Below are 15,187 nucleotides of genomic sequence, written 5' to 3'. Positions count from 1 at the left end.
TATAGAATAGAGAGTACATAAAAATGTAATGAGTATTAATATAAATAATCATATAAATATGTGACGCAAGAATACATTGATATGCAATAAGAGTCAAATATTAACACGGTCTCATATAAATTGCAGTATATTACAGTAGGAGAGTACCCAGATGTATAACGATAAATATCAAGGAAATCCATATAAAATATTTTTAGGAAAAGGTTTCTATATTTCCCCTATAGCATATAAGATCTATGCTTCCCTTACCATCCAGCCGTTCAATTTTAATCAAGAGAACCACTCACTGTTTGATCTTAGATCCGACATCTCAAAGTATTTTATTTTTATTTTTATTTTTTATTTTTTATACAAATTTTATGAATATGAAACTCTTGGTAAGAGGCATCTTCTCATTGGGGCGCACCTATAAAAAATATTAAAAATATTTTTTTGATTAAATATAATGACCAAAATACCTTTTAAAACTTTTAGGAGTATTTTGATTATTTTATTTTATTGGAAATATTATTTTTATATTTTTAGTTAGTGCGAGTTTAATAGAGGATCGGACATACAAAATTTGGTGGCAAAATAGTTTATAAAATAAAATAAAATTAAATAGCGTAAAGATGTGACATTGTGATTGAGACAATCTTAACCCCCTATTCAAAATGGACGGTCGGATAAGGAGAAATATATAAATTTATGTTGTAGGGAAAACATAGAAAGCTTGCCCTTCTAAGGCCAGTCTCTCTGAATTCTAACTATGATACCCCGTCATGGCACTAAAACTTCCTCATTGTTGTCTTTTAGCGTTTTGGAATTAACTCCAATCTCTCTCTCTATAGATGTTTCAGATAAATTTGAATTAGCAAATGAGGGGTCTCTCTCTCAATATGAGGGAACAAATAAAAAAGATAAAGATATTATGTTTGTTAAATAAAAAAAATAAGGATCTGTCTCTATGCTCATAGGTGGGGAAGTCATGTTTGGTCCTCTCAATGGTTACCAATAAATTAATTTTTAATTAAATATTGAACAAATCCAAAAGAAATTTTTTTTTTTGAAAATTAGAATTAGACAGAAATTTTGACAATTATAATAAAAAGGAAATTTTAGAAATACTTGGAAAGGAAAAAATGGACATAAATTTTGAAAATTTTAAAAACTTGTATTTAATAAATAAAAATTCAATTATACATTATATTTTTGGAGCATAAAACTTCGCATTGAAATTTATAAAGTTCTTAAAAATTAAATAAAAGACAATAATGCATTCCCAATTTTTGTACTTAAGACTCTTTTAAATACTTATAAATTTTAATGAAAAATTAAAAATTAATCAAATTTTTTTTCAAGAGAAATAAAAATATTAAAATATTAAAACATAAAAATGAAAATATTAAAAAATAAATTCCTAACATTTATAAATTTCTTAATAAAAGTGTAAAATACATAAATTTAGGAGAGTTCAAAATGCATAAAGTAAGTTTTTTGAAAATTGAAAACTTGTTATTAAAAACAAAATAACTTGAAAAAAAATAAAGTAACAAAATTAAGTTCACTATTGACAAAATATTAATGCTTATGTAGTTTATGATAATTCTTTAATATCTAGGGTTCTCGCTTATGTTTAATAATATTAAGCATCAAACCAAAATCATGGAATTCTTCTCAATTGAAAATAAAAATTAATTGAAAATAAAAATTTAAGATATATATATATATATATATCATGCATATTATTAACAATCATGAGATCTTAGTCAATTATTTCGAAAAGGAAAAAGTTTATTTAAGGATGCCACCTTATAATGTAGAACTACAGATGCCCCTCAAAAATCCATCGGAAAAGGTAGTTTTAATGTTGAAAAACTCTTTCGATTGATCATCTCGACATCAAGATGTATGACTATGAAAAATAAAAAGATTTTAGGTCTCAAAAATAATGTATTTTACAACATATTATCTACACCGTCCATTTTCAAGATTTTCATATATTTATAGATCTACTTGATTTTAACCATTTTTTAAATTTAAAATTTTATAATTACATATAAAAATAGATTTTGAGATAATCCTAAGAAAATTTTACATCAAAATTATATACCACGATAAAATTTGAAGGTGCACCTTACCTCTGCACCTATGGATGCATCTGTATGCAAACTGCACCCTTTCAAAAAACATATTATTCTCAAAATAAAAATTTTGAACAAATTATTTCAAGGGTGATTATGAGAACACTTCAGTTTTCAATCCAAATCACAATCATATTAAAATCAAATATTTTCCAGTTCATAATCTTAAGGGAAAAAAAAACAGCTTCCAAGATTTCCAAATCCTCATTGTCAAACTTGCACCAAAGAGCTAAAAATATTCACTTCAATAGCCTCAGAGATATAATTTATTGAAAGCCTTTGCCCATAGGAACTGAGAGGCATGAATGGAAGCTAATGCTTCTCGAAATAATATGCAAATATCAATAGTTGATAGTAGCATTTTGATGCTTCAGCCTGTGCCCAAAAAATGCAAGAATTCTCACGTTAGTAGTTTAAATTTGAAGAAGAATGCAAATACAAATTAAAAAAAGAAGATAAAAATGAAAAAGAACCAATTAAATGAGGAAGAGAAGGAAAACGTGATCTAAAGCAAATCGCAGACGTTATGAGGTTAATGAAAACCCCAATCTGTTTCATATCTTATTTAACCGCACAAAAAAAAAAGAAAAAAAAGGGGGATGAGGAAAAAGAGAACGTCCTACACCATAATAAAATTAACAATGGCAGCAAAAACGCAAAGAGAATAGGGACATGGCCTTCTTCTTCATGGCAAATTCAGAAATGGTACTCTAATTTTATTAGAAGAGCAATATTGTTCTAAACAATAAAAATTGGAGTACTCATAGAGAGTTTGGCTAGATATCTAGAGAGATCTAAAGGGTCCACCATAGAGGGCCTCACATCCACCCTTCTTTGCCTCTCTGACTGCCTATTTGATAATAAATGTTACTTGAAAATTAGAAGTTATTATTTGTTGGGAAAAAATAAGTTATTTAAAGAAGTTTTGAGTGCATGTGTTTGACAATTTGTTGGAATGTTAAAGAAGTTCTGGGTACCTGTGTTTGATAACCTATTGAAATATAAAGTCGTGTTTATTTAAATATTATATTTATAATAGACATAAAACAATATATAATATGTATTGCATTGTAAATATCTATTACATATATAGAATATATTATACAACAAAATATATTATATTTTATATTATGTAAGGGAAAAATTTATATACAGCCGAGGCTTTAAAGAATCAAATTTGAACCCACCTCAAAATTTTTACTAGAAGAGGTTGTTTTGATGTCCAAATATCTTCTAATTGATCATCTCAACATCAAGATGCATGGACATGAAGAAAAAATGGATTGCAAGTTTTGAAAATAGTATATTTTGTAACACATTTTTGAACTGTCAATTTTCAAAATTTTCAAGTTTTTATAGATATATCAATCTACACTATTTTTGAAGCTTTAAAACTTTATAAATAAATATGAAAATATATTTTAAGGCTATCACAAAGATTTCCAATATTGAATCCACATTTCTCGATACTATTTGAAGGTTGGCTCTAATTTGATTGTTTAAAGCCTAGGCTCTATACAAACCGCACCCATTATGTAATATATATATATATATATATATATATATATATATATATATATATATATATATATATATATATATATATTATAATACTATAAAACAAATATATGATAATAATTTAAATATAAATATATGATATTTATAACATATTATAATATTATAGATAGTGTATTTTATATTTATTGGATAATATATATATTTATTGTATATAATATTATAAAAATCTATTATATAAATAAAATATATTGTATAATAAAATATATTATATATTATACAACAAAATATAAAACATATATTATATATAATGTAATATAATATATGATATAATGTATTTATATTTATTTTATTAATATATATTTGTATTATATAATATAATATAACATAATATAATATAATATAATATAATATAATATAATATAATATAATATAATATAATATAATATAATATAATATAATATAATACAAATATAAATTAACAATATAAATATAAATATAAGGAGGGATACATAATAGAGTTTGAGGACCCAAGTTCTTATTTTAAATTCCATCATTTTAGATGGAACTTTTTTCTAGAACTTTTTTCTTAAACACGAGAGAATTAGGACGTTCTAAGTGAAACTTCTTTACTGTATAAATTTCGTGCATCAAACACGGAAGTTCTACCATAATGGGGAAATTCCTTCTTCCTCCCCTAACTTCTTTTTATCAAACACCCCCTAAGAGAAAGTCATTATTTTTAAAAAGTCTTTCTCACAATATACGATCCTCTCTACACGTCTCCCTATCTCTCTCTCTTCTCTATATCAAACGCATCTATCCTATCATCTCAAATTTTGAAAATTTTAAAGTTTGATTTCTATTTCAAAATTTAAAGTTAAATTTCCATTTCTTCCGAGCTCACTATTTAGATAATTATCCTATAATTTATACGTTTCAAGTTAAACATAAAATTTTTGAAAATTTTAAAATTAAATTTTTATTTCTTCCACTCTCACTATCCATTCAAATATCATATTACATGCAAATTACTTTTAGGCGCTTAGCGTTTTTTTAGGAAGTCTCTCGCTCGACACCTCTCTCTCCACGTCTTTCAGGATTTTCTCTCTCTAGTTTCTCTCTCCTCCACCAACAATGAAACAGGACCTACCAAAAAAACATAATCTAGGTAAGAACATACTATGTAGTTGAGAGAAGAAAATGGGTCACGATAGTTCCTAAATTTAAATTTCTATTTTTTTAACATTTAGAGAGAGGCATGGAAAGAGAGACTTCCTAAAAATAATGCTAAAAATAACTTGCATGTAATATGATATTTTTTAAAAAAGTTAAATTTTTATTTCTTCCACTCTCACTATTTCTTCTACTCTCACTATCAATTTAAATATCACATTACATGCAAATTATTTTTAGCATTGTTTTTTTTTTTTAGGTAATTAACTGCGGACGAGGAACCCTTACCCTTTTTTTAAATCGTTAGTGGTTTTTAAATGTGTTACGTGAGAATGGAAGCCAAGACCTTGGCTGAGGTACAAATGATATTACCACCACGACTTTAGCATTATTTTTATGAAGCCTCTCTACACATCTCTCACGAATATCTCTCTAGTTTCTATCTCCTCCCCAAACAATAAAAAAGCACCTACCAAAAAAAAAACTATGTAAGAACATACTATGTAGTTGAGATAAGAAAATGGGTCAAGATAGGATAGATCTAAAAATCTTGATTGCTTATCAAAATTGGGAGGTTAAAATTTTAGGAGGTGATTCATATATCCCTATATCTACCCTAAACATGGAAAGAGTGAGAGAGAGGGAGAAGTAATAGGAGATACAGATTTTAGAATATATGTTTGCTATGAGACGGTGACATTTATGAGCTAAAAGTGTGTTTTGAACGATACATGTAAAAAATAATGCTAAAATTGTGATTGTGAAGGAAATGTCTTAGTTCCATATGCTGGTATGTATGGAAATCATGTGGAATTTCTTGTGATTTTTCGTGGCCTGAAAATTCTAGTGGTCAGAAATACAGTGGCAGGTGTTATCATTGAAGGGGATTCGATAAATGTGATTAAATGGTGTTTGAAAGAGCAACGCTTTCCTTGACAACTTAAATCCATTGGGTTTCAGATCTTTCAGCTGATATCCTCTTTGACCTTATACATGTAAAAAATAATGCTAAAATTGTGATTGTGAAGGAAATGTCTTAGCTGCATATGCTGGTCTGTATAGAAATCATGTGGAATTTCTTGCGATTTTTCATGGCCTGAAAATTCTAGTAGTCAGAAATACAGTGGCAAGTGTTATCATTGAAGGGGATTCGATAAATGTGATTAAATGGTGTTTGAAAGGGCAACGCTTTCCTTGACAACTTAAATCCATTGGGTTTCAGATCTTTCAGCTGATATCCTCTTTGACCTTATACTTAGCTCATGTGTATAGGAAAGCCAATGATTTCGCATACTCTATAGCTAAAAGAGGTGCTTCTCTTACTGTGCCAGTAATTGCTGATGATGTAACTGCTATATTGTAACATGCTTTGATATCAATAAATTTTGAACTTCATAAAAATATAAAAAAAATTTCTTAAAGTGTGTTTTGAATGGCACATGTAGGAAACAATGCTAAAAGTGTGTTTTGAGATAATGGCTCGGGGCTTTGGCCGTAGTATTGTTGAGCCTCGTGGTGAGGTCTTTGACTTCATTCTCACCAAAGGATAGGGGCCCAAATCTCCATTGAAATACCATTTTTAGACAATGGGGTTAGGGTTGTGGTGGTAGGACCACTTATGCTAAGGTCTAAGTATCCATTCTCACCTAACGCATTTGAAAACCACTAACGATTCAAAAAACGAGTAGGCGCTCGTCATCCCCATTGAATTACCCAAAAACACAAAAAAGAAGAAGAAGAAAAAAAGTGTGTTTTGAACAGTGTTGGTAAAATCGAACTAAACGATTAACCGGAAATGGAGCCGAAAGTGGTTTAACAGGCCTAATCGATAAACCGGCTGATTCAACTGTTCTAACCTGGCAAGTCCCGGGAGATAAAAAAATTCTTGAAATAAATAAAAAAGACACAATAAAATATACTAAAATATGAAAAACATATAAATAATGATTAAAATAAACACATTCAAATGAAGTTAAAAATTAATAAAAATTTTGATTTTGATTTGTGCCTAGGGGTATTTTTAAAAACTTTTGAAAAGGATGAGAAAAATATAAAAGTGAGTATTAATGACCAAAAAAATTTATAATCTTTACCATAATGTAAATAATATTAAAAAATGTATTACAAACTAAAATCTTTATTTTTTGGATTTTATATATTTTTTGAATTTTTTATTAAAATACCGGCCGATCATCTAAACCGCCCAAAACCGGAGCTGGCCAGTTCCGATCTAACTGGGAGGTTACCGGTTAGATTGCCTGGTTTTTCCACTATGGGTTTTGAATAATATCTTTTAGAAAAAGAGTCGAGGCTTAATTAGTTTGCGCTTGACGATTTGCAACATTACGATCTAGGTGTTGGATTTGGTGATATCCAAAATCACCCACGATTTTATTATATGTCGGGATTGTTGGATTTGGTGATATCCAAAATCACCCACATAAGGATTATGTGGGATTGAGATTGATATTAATAAGTTTCCAATGAAATAAAAATCCAATAAGATTAGGATTGCTGGTTATATATCTTGTTTTTTGAGATATATGTAATATCTATAAGAAGTTTTTGAGATATATGTAATGGAAAAAGCTGGGGTTAGCCCACTAGCTCATATGAACATATGAGCCTAACGACCCAAATTGAATCTGGGCTGATATGACGATCATGGATGTTTGGTAGTATTTGAATTTTATTTTATTTTTTACAAATCCAAATCATTTGAAATTTAGGCTTGTGTTATTGTCATCAAGGCTCACCTAATAAAAATATAAAAACATTTATTCACGAAAATCAAAATGACCAAAATACCCACACCTTGAATCTTTTTGGAGGTATTTTGGTCAATTTATTTCATGTAAAATATTTTTTTGATATTTTTCAAAGATTCACCTATTTTTGATAAACACACACCTACAATTTCAAGTAATTTAGATTTGTAGAAAAATAAAAAAAATTCAAACACTATCGGACATCTGTGATCCTCAGATCGGCTCAGATTCAATCTAGGCCATTGGGCTCATATGTTCATATGAGCTAGTGGGCTAACCCTAGCTTTTTTCTATATATATATATTGTCAGCCAACGGCCTAGATTGAATTTGTGTCCAATCCAATGGTCACGACCTCATTTCGTATTTGAATTTTTATTTATTTTTATATAAATCTAAATCACTTGAAATTTTGAGCGTCTATTCTTAAAAAATATTATAATATAATAAAAATATTAAAAAAATAATTCGAAAAAAATAAATTGACCAAAATACCCCCAAAAATTTTTTAGGGTATTTTAGTTAATTTATATTTTACAAATTATTGTTTTTATATTTTTTATTAGGTGCACCTTAATGATTAGAATGTACGCCTAAATTTTCAAGTGATTTGGATTTCTAAAAAAAAATTAAAATTAAAATACGACATACGGTTGTAACCGTTAGATCATCCCAGATTCAATCTAGGCCATTGACTGATAATGTAGCAGTGAGCCCATGGGCAGACAACATCCATTCCAATATATATATAGAAAAATTTATATAAGGTTGCAATCTTAAAATGTAGAATTACAGATACACCTCAAAAATCCATAGGAAAAGATTGTTTTAATGTTGAAAAACCCTCTAATCGATCATCTCAATATCGAGATTAATGAATATGAAAAAAAAAAAAAAATTAATTTCTAGAAATAGTGCATCCTGCAACATATTATCTAGACCATCAATTTTCAAGATTTTCATATGTTTATAGATCTACTTATCTTTAACCATTTTTTGGAATGTAAAATTTTATAATTAGATATGAAAATAGATTTTTAGATAATCCTAAGAATTTTTTACCCCAAAATTATATGTTATGATTAAATTATATGCACCTCCAAACTCTGATAAAATGCAATTTTGGCATATTTCTTTTTTAGGATGGATCAATAACCTATTTTCATCTCTAATCATAAAATTTAAAACTTGCAAAATTGTTAAAATCAAGCATATTTATAAACTTATGAAAATCTTGAAAATGGACTTCCCTAATAATGTGTTACAGGATGTCCTACTTTTGAGACTTGAAATCTTTTTCTTTTTTTTCATATCCATACATTTTGATGTCGAGATGATTAGTTAGAAGGTTTTCTAATGTCAAAATAGTTGTTTTGAGTTGCATCTTGATTCTATAATTTAAGGTGTCAACCTTTCACACACACACACACACACACACACATATATATGAGCAATGATTTCTTGCAACCGTTGTATAGTAATATGATACAACAATCTTAAAAAACCATCTTAGAGCCACTTGTTTGATCCAAATTTTGAAATATACACTCTTTTTATTCTAATGAACAATTACAAAAAAATAAAAATTTGAAAACACAATATAGAAAGTATTTTTTTAGCCCAATTAACATAGGTCGTTCATTTTGGTGAGATGCTTAGATCTAGGCCTTAAAAGGATTTTTTCATTTCCAATTTTTTTGGATGGCTTTATTATCATTAGATGAACAATGTTAAAAAATAATAATAATAATTTTGTGTTTATAAAGGCTAAGATCTTGAAATTCACAAAATGAATGGTCTAGATTCTTTTTTGGAAGGGACTCATTTTGACCATATCTAGAGGTTCAAATTGATTTTTTTTATATTGATTATTGAGATGAAGAGAGTGTGTGTGCAAAATTTGAGGTCATACAAATATCACAAACATGTTTTTCTAGAAGTGTCGTTGCATTATACTATGATACAACCGTTGCATTAGATCTTTGCTCTTTCTCTCTCTCTCTCTCTCTCTCTCTCTATATATATATATATATATATATATATATATATATATAGAGAGAGAGAGAGAGAGAGAGAGAGAGAGAGAGAAAGAGAAGGCTAACATGTTCCTAGCAACATATGTAAGTGAAACCTATATTCAAACCTCTGCTCGATTTCCCAAATACCGGAGTGAACTACTCTCTCTTCCTCTCTCTACCCTATATGGGCTCGTGATGCTCATGGTATTGATTCATTTTATGTGGATCTGTATATTTTTCTTAAAATTTTATGTATAGGTTTTAAGGCCCGAATCATGGTTATTCGGTCTAGCTTTGAGGTTGATGAAAATTGTAATAGAGGCTTAAACCTCTGGATCTGTCTCGTTAATATATACAAAAACATGTGTTTCTATGATATGGAATGGATTGGTGAATTTGGCCTCGGATGTGTTTGCTCTTTGTTTATTCATTTGGAGTCTCAATGTTTCTTTAAACTTTTTTAAATTAATGCGGCACAATTTCGGGGCAACTAAAAGAAAATAAAATAAAAATTATAAAAGGTACTTTTGGTCTTTACGTGGATCTGTAATGTTCCTGTTTCGAGTAGCAATCTCTCACATGGTTTCCCAATGCTATCTTTAACTTAATCAATTCTTGGCTCTAGATATCATTATGGACATCTTTATCAGGGATCAACCTCTCAAGTACATCTAATACCTACCATTTTTACACAATTAGACTCTATGGATAGGTGCTTACAGTAAAGACATAGATTTAGAAAGTAACCAGCTGAGTGGAGGTGCATGTGACGTTGGTTATCCCATCTCTTATCAATAATTCTAAGTTTAGCTTTGCATTATTTTCATCATCCTTTAAAGCCTTTTTTTATCTCTCATCTTGCCCTCGTCATTGTCTCATGTATGTAGCCCATGGCAGGCTTCACATCACCATCAACCAATCGAAGCACTCTCACTAAAGGGCTAGCTATTTCCAATACATGATATAATTGATTTCAAAAATATGTGTTCAGAATAATATGTTTAGCCTTTCTCCCATCCCAAGGCTTTGACTACTTACTTTGACTCCATTGCTCTGAAACAAACATAGTCATCGAGGCATTATTTGCTTGGATAGGCTTTGGAGACTAAACAATGATGTGGCAAATCTAGTGAAAGCCGGCCTCACTAATTCTATTTTCTTTATAAACTCCTCATCATACTAAGGACTATGGTGTGTTTATAAGTAAATCCAACAACAAATATAAGTTTTGAAATCACCCCACTATTATAAATATACTCATTTATTTAAGCATGAGATTAATATAATGAGCTGCACAAGAAGTCTAAAACATATACATCATCTTCAAAGTCAAAAAATGCCCGGCTGCAGCATAATTGGCACCATTGTCAATGACAATTTGTATCACATGTTTCTCTCCAACAAACTTTACTATCTCATCCATCAAGCTACATAAATATGTAGCATCATGTGACTTGTCTAATGTATCAACAGACTTAACAAAAAAGTACATGTTGGACAATTAATAAAACATTAATGAGTGACCTCTACTTTCCATCAGACCATCCATCATACATATAGTTGCCCCATACTTCTCCCACCTTTCTCTTTGAGAAATCAAAATTTTTTTAAGATCATATCCAACATCCTTCAATAATGGCTTCCTAATCTTATATAGTGAAGAAGGATTAAATCCTGGGTTAAATTGCCCAATTGCCTGGACCATACATGTAAAACTATCGGGGGTTATAGTATTAAAATGAATGCCGGTTATGTAAAGCCACTTGGCAATGTACTTACATGCATTCTTCCTCTCTTCTTTATGGTATCGATTTTTAATTGTGCTCTGTTTTGTTTTTTTTTTCTCTTCTCTCGAACCCTAATTTCGAGGTCAATGGTTAAAAAAGTATTCATTGGCCCTTTAGAGAGTATTTTTTTTTTAACACTACTACTGATATTTATAGCCCTCTCTCTTGGCATTGGGGTATCCATTTGCCTCATTGTAACTTCGGACATATCCTCATTATCATCAATAAATTGTATTTCATCAATTAATTCTTTTCATTTGACTATTTTGCTCTTTTTGTTTTTTCAAGTTAACCATGTATTCTCTAATCACCTTTTCTATCCCTTTGGTAGCTTGTAGGCATGTTCTTACATTCTCAGACATATCGGCTAAGTACTTTTTTTATCCAAAAATACCGGTTATATAAGTATTTCTACAAAGCATATCACAATTTCAATCTTTTGGATTTTTTTAGTTTGACATATTTCCAAACCGGAGCCTTATTACTAGAAGATTAGGAAGAAGACACTGCCCCAAAAAAATAGTATTATTGTAGTAGAAAAAAATAGTTACATGTTGCTTGAACTCTTAAAGCAAGCATCGATTTCTTCTCGGCCTTTGAAACCATCAATTTGTTGTCAAAACGTCACCTAAACTTCCTCAAACCACTACTTAAAAGAAGCAATCAATAAAAAAAAATTAAACAATTCGAAAATCTAAGAACTTCACACAAACAGTTGTCTGCCACTTTTTTTTTATTGATTTTATTCAAGAAAAGCCATGGATGTGGCTGGTTTTAATTGTTTTGGAGGGTTTAATACCCCCTAAACCCTTTCCCCCCTTATTTGAGGCTCAAAAGGTAAAAAGTGCCCCTGCTCATGGCCTTTATTTTCACAAAATTGGTAGGCTGCATATGCGGTGTATGTGGGATACAGCAGCATATACGGCGAGATGTGGCGCATATGCGAGCCATCTCTCCACAGTGTATATGCGAGACATTGTGATGTGTTGGGCAATACATAATACATTATGTGGCTGCATATGCGCCGATGCGGCCGTAATTTGAAACCACTTCTGCTTCCGACATAGACATTCTATACTTAGGCATGGAACATGGCACAAAAGATAGCCAAACATTCTAGAAAACTCTCCATTACATTGTAGTTCCCAAATTAACCTCCACCAAATCAGTTGCCTTAAGTACTCATACTATCAATAATACGCACCTTCGATAGATTCACAAAAATTCATTGAATGCTCCATTAGATGGTTTATTCTTTCAAGGTATCTCTCAAAACTAATAGAATAGAAGGAAACAAATTTAGAATAGTGTATATTTCATTACCATCATCATCATTTGAGCCTTATCCTAACTATTTGTGATCGGTTGCATGAATCTTGTTCCGCCAGGCTGTTCTATCAATGGCCATACCTTCAGTCATATCATAAGTCAATATTTCTCTTCTCATTACTTCCATCCATGTCCTTTAAGCCTCCCTGTTGTCCTTTTAGAGCCTTCCACTTAAACCAAATCTTCCCTCCTAACTGGTGTTGTATTAAGTCCACGTTGTTCATGGCTTGTCCACCGAAATCTACTTTCCCTTATCTTATCACCTATTAGCACCACCCCCTGAGTTCCTTCGGAAGTATTCATTTTAAATTTTATTCTTTCTTGTCTTGTCACTCATACATCTCAGCATTTTCATCTCAGCTGCACTCATCCTATGGGTATGTTGTTTCTTGGCCGCCCAACATTCTATCCAATATAGCATGGCTAGTCTTACAACTATTTTATAGAACTTTCCTTTTAGTTTCATTGGTATGCGGTGATTACATAAAGCTTCAGATGTACATCTCCACTTTGCCACATAGCTCTAATTTTGAACCTAACATCTTCCTCAATCACTCCATTCTCCTAGATTAACGACGCAAGAGAATTGTACATTTATATTATAAAATTGATGAGGTGACCATATGTCAGACACACAACCTCATATGGCACATTATAGACATGTCCATTGAAATCTTCGAACTCTGGATTCTCACTGAATTACCTTAAATTGGTGTTCAATGTATCCTAGAGCCTATGGATAGGATACGGTCTAGCCTTAGTAGTAGGAACCTTTTTTTTATTTTTTTGAAACGCCTAGGAACAAAGAATCTAGATTTCACCCTCATTTCTCAATTTAGAGGTACCTATGGTGATTCCTCGTATTATCTCCTCAACCGGTCCAGTTCCCACCCAAGCTCTCCCATGGCCATTTGCCTGCTGTTTTCAATTGTGGAGTCTCCCCCTGTCCAGTAGAATATTACTCATCGATCCCCGCTCCCTTGAGTTCACTACTTTCACAACCTCCATGACCTATAGTGACATGCCCTTTTCCCGTTAATTGTAAACAACCTTTGTCCATCCCTGCTGATAGTTCAAGTAATGGGATTCAAGTCATTTGCATCTTTTCAGGAACCTCGTGTTCCAACTTTAAATATTTTGAATAGAAAATAGAAACTATGACATGAATATATTGGAGCTACGATAAAAGATAGAATATGTGGCTAACTGGCTATATTTGCATTGCATTTACTTAGATATTTAATCTAATAGATATAGTTTATCTTATGCAGTATTCAAATGGGTCAAAATAAAAAATATGAAAATATCAAAATTTCAATCACCAAAATATGCATAATCAAAGCAAAAACCACAGTTGCAAATAGTTGCATTTTCTCAATACATTCTTCTATCTTGAACATTGAGAAATTTTTGTACTAGTCCAATTAATATGAAAGCTGCAAGAGCCATTAATATTAGCATTAGCATTAGCAAATTATATGTTGGTTTTTATTTTCCTTGTGTGAGGAACATGTATTAGAGAACAGGAACCAATATTAAAATAAAATAAAAAAAAATAAAAAATAAAAAAAAATCACCGATTGGGATCTGGAATTGGTGAACACTATTCCAATTATGAGTAGGAATTGATCTTTGATTAATTTTGGTCGCTATTATATCATATAAGCTAAATGGATTACTGGGTTAGTGTTGAGGGGCACATGATGCTTGGTTAGGAGTTTGTGTGCCCACCTAAGCACTCTTCAATCTAATTTGTACTTCGATTTTCTAATCTTTTAAATATTGTTACTTTGTACGTTGGATTTTCTTTTCTAATAAGCACTTTTTTTTATTGACAAAAAAAGAATTGCAATGGGACGTGGATTGAACCTTCACCCCTTTGGAAAGATTGTTACTTTGTACCTTGGATATTCTTTTTCAATAAGTACTTTCTTTATTAAAATTTTTTTTAAAAAATTGCAATGGGAAAGAAAAAAGACACACTAAGTGATTAGAAATTTATATCATCATCATCATCCAAACCTTATTCTACAGATTAGAAATTTATATGAAATACAATTTCCATCATCAAGAAAAACAAGACTTAATATAATTAATCCTCCTCCTAAAAAACCTGTTAGGGTTTCTACCTCCTCTGCTCCTACAACAGATTATGAACGCTCCCATAATGATAGGATTGTATTAGAAGGATTAAGAAAAACCTCTAAACATGTTCAACAACCTATATACAGAGTAAATACTCTTGATTCCCTTTTTGAACGAAAGGCTGATCAGGAAGAACCCACTTTCTCTGACTTCGAGTTTGGAACTTATGTTATCCAAAACCAAGACGAATTTCAAATATATAATGAATGGTTAAAGAAAGATTTTGACTCTGAAGAGAATAAAGAAATTAGAGAATGGTTTTTTAAAGAGTTTAAAGAAAGACTCAGATAACTTTTTCATAAAAAATATAATAAATTCATGATAGAT

This window comes from Amborella trichopoda, chromosome 5, assembly GCF_054954075.1.
Source record: "Amborella trichopoda isolate Santa Cruz 75 chromosome 5, AtrichopodaSantaCruz75HAP2 v2.0, whole genome shotgun sequence".
Classification (NCBI taxonomy): Eukaryota; Viridiplantae; Streptophyta; class Magnoliopsida; order Amborellales; family Amborellaceae; genus Amborella; species Amborella trichopoda.
This window is presented reverse-complemented; position numbering follows the sequence as displayed.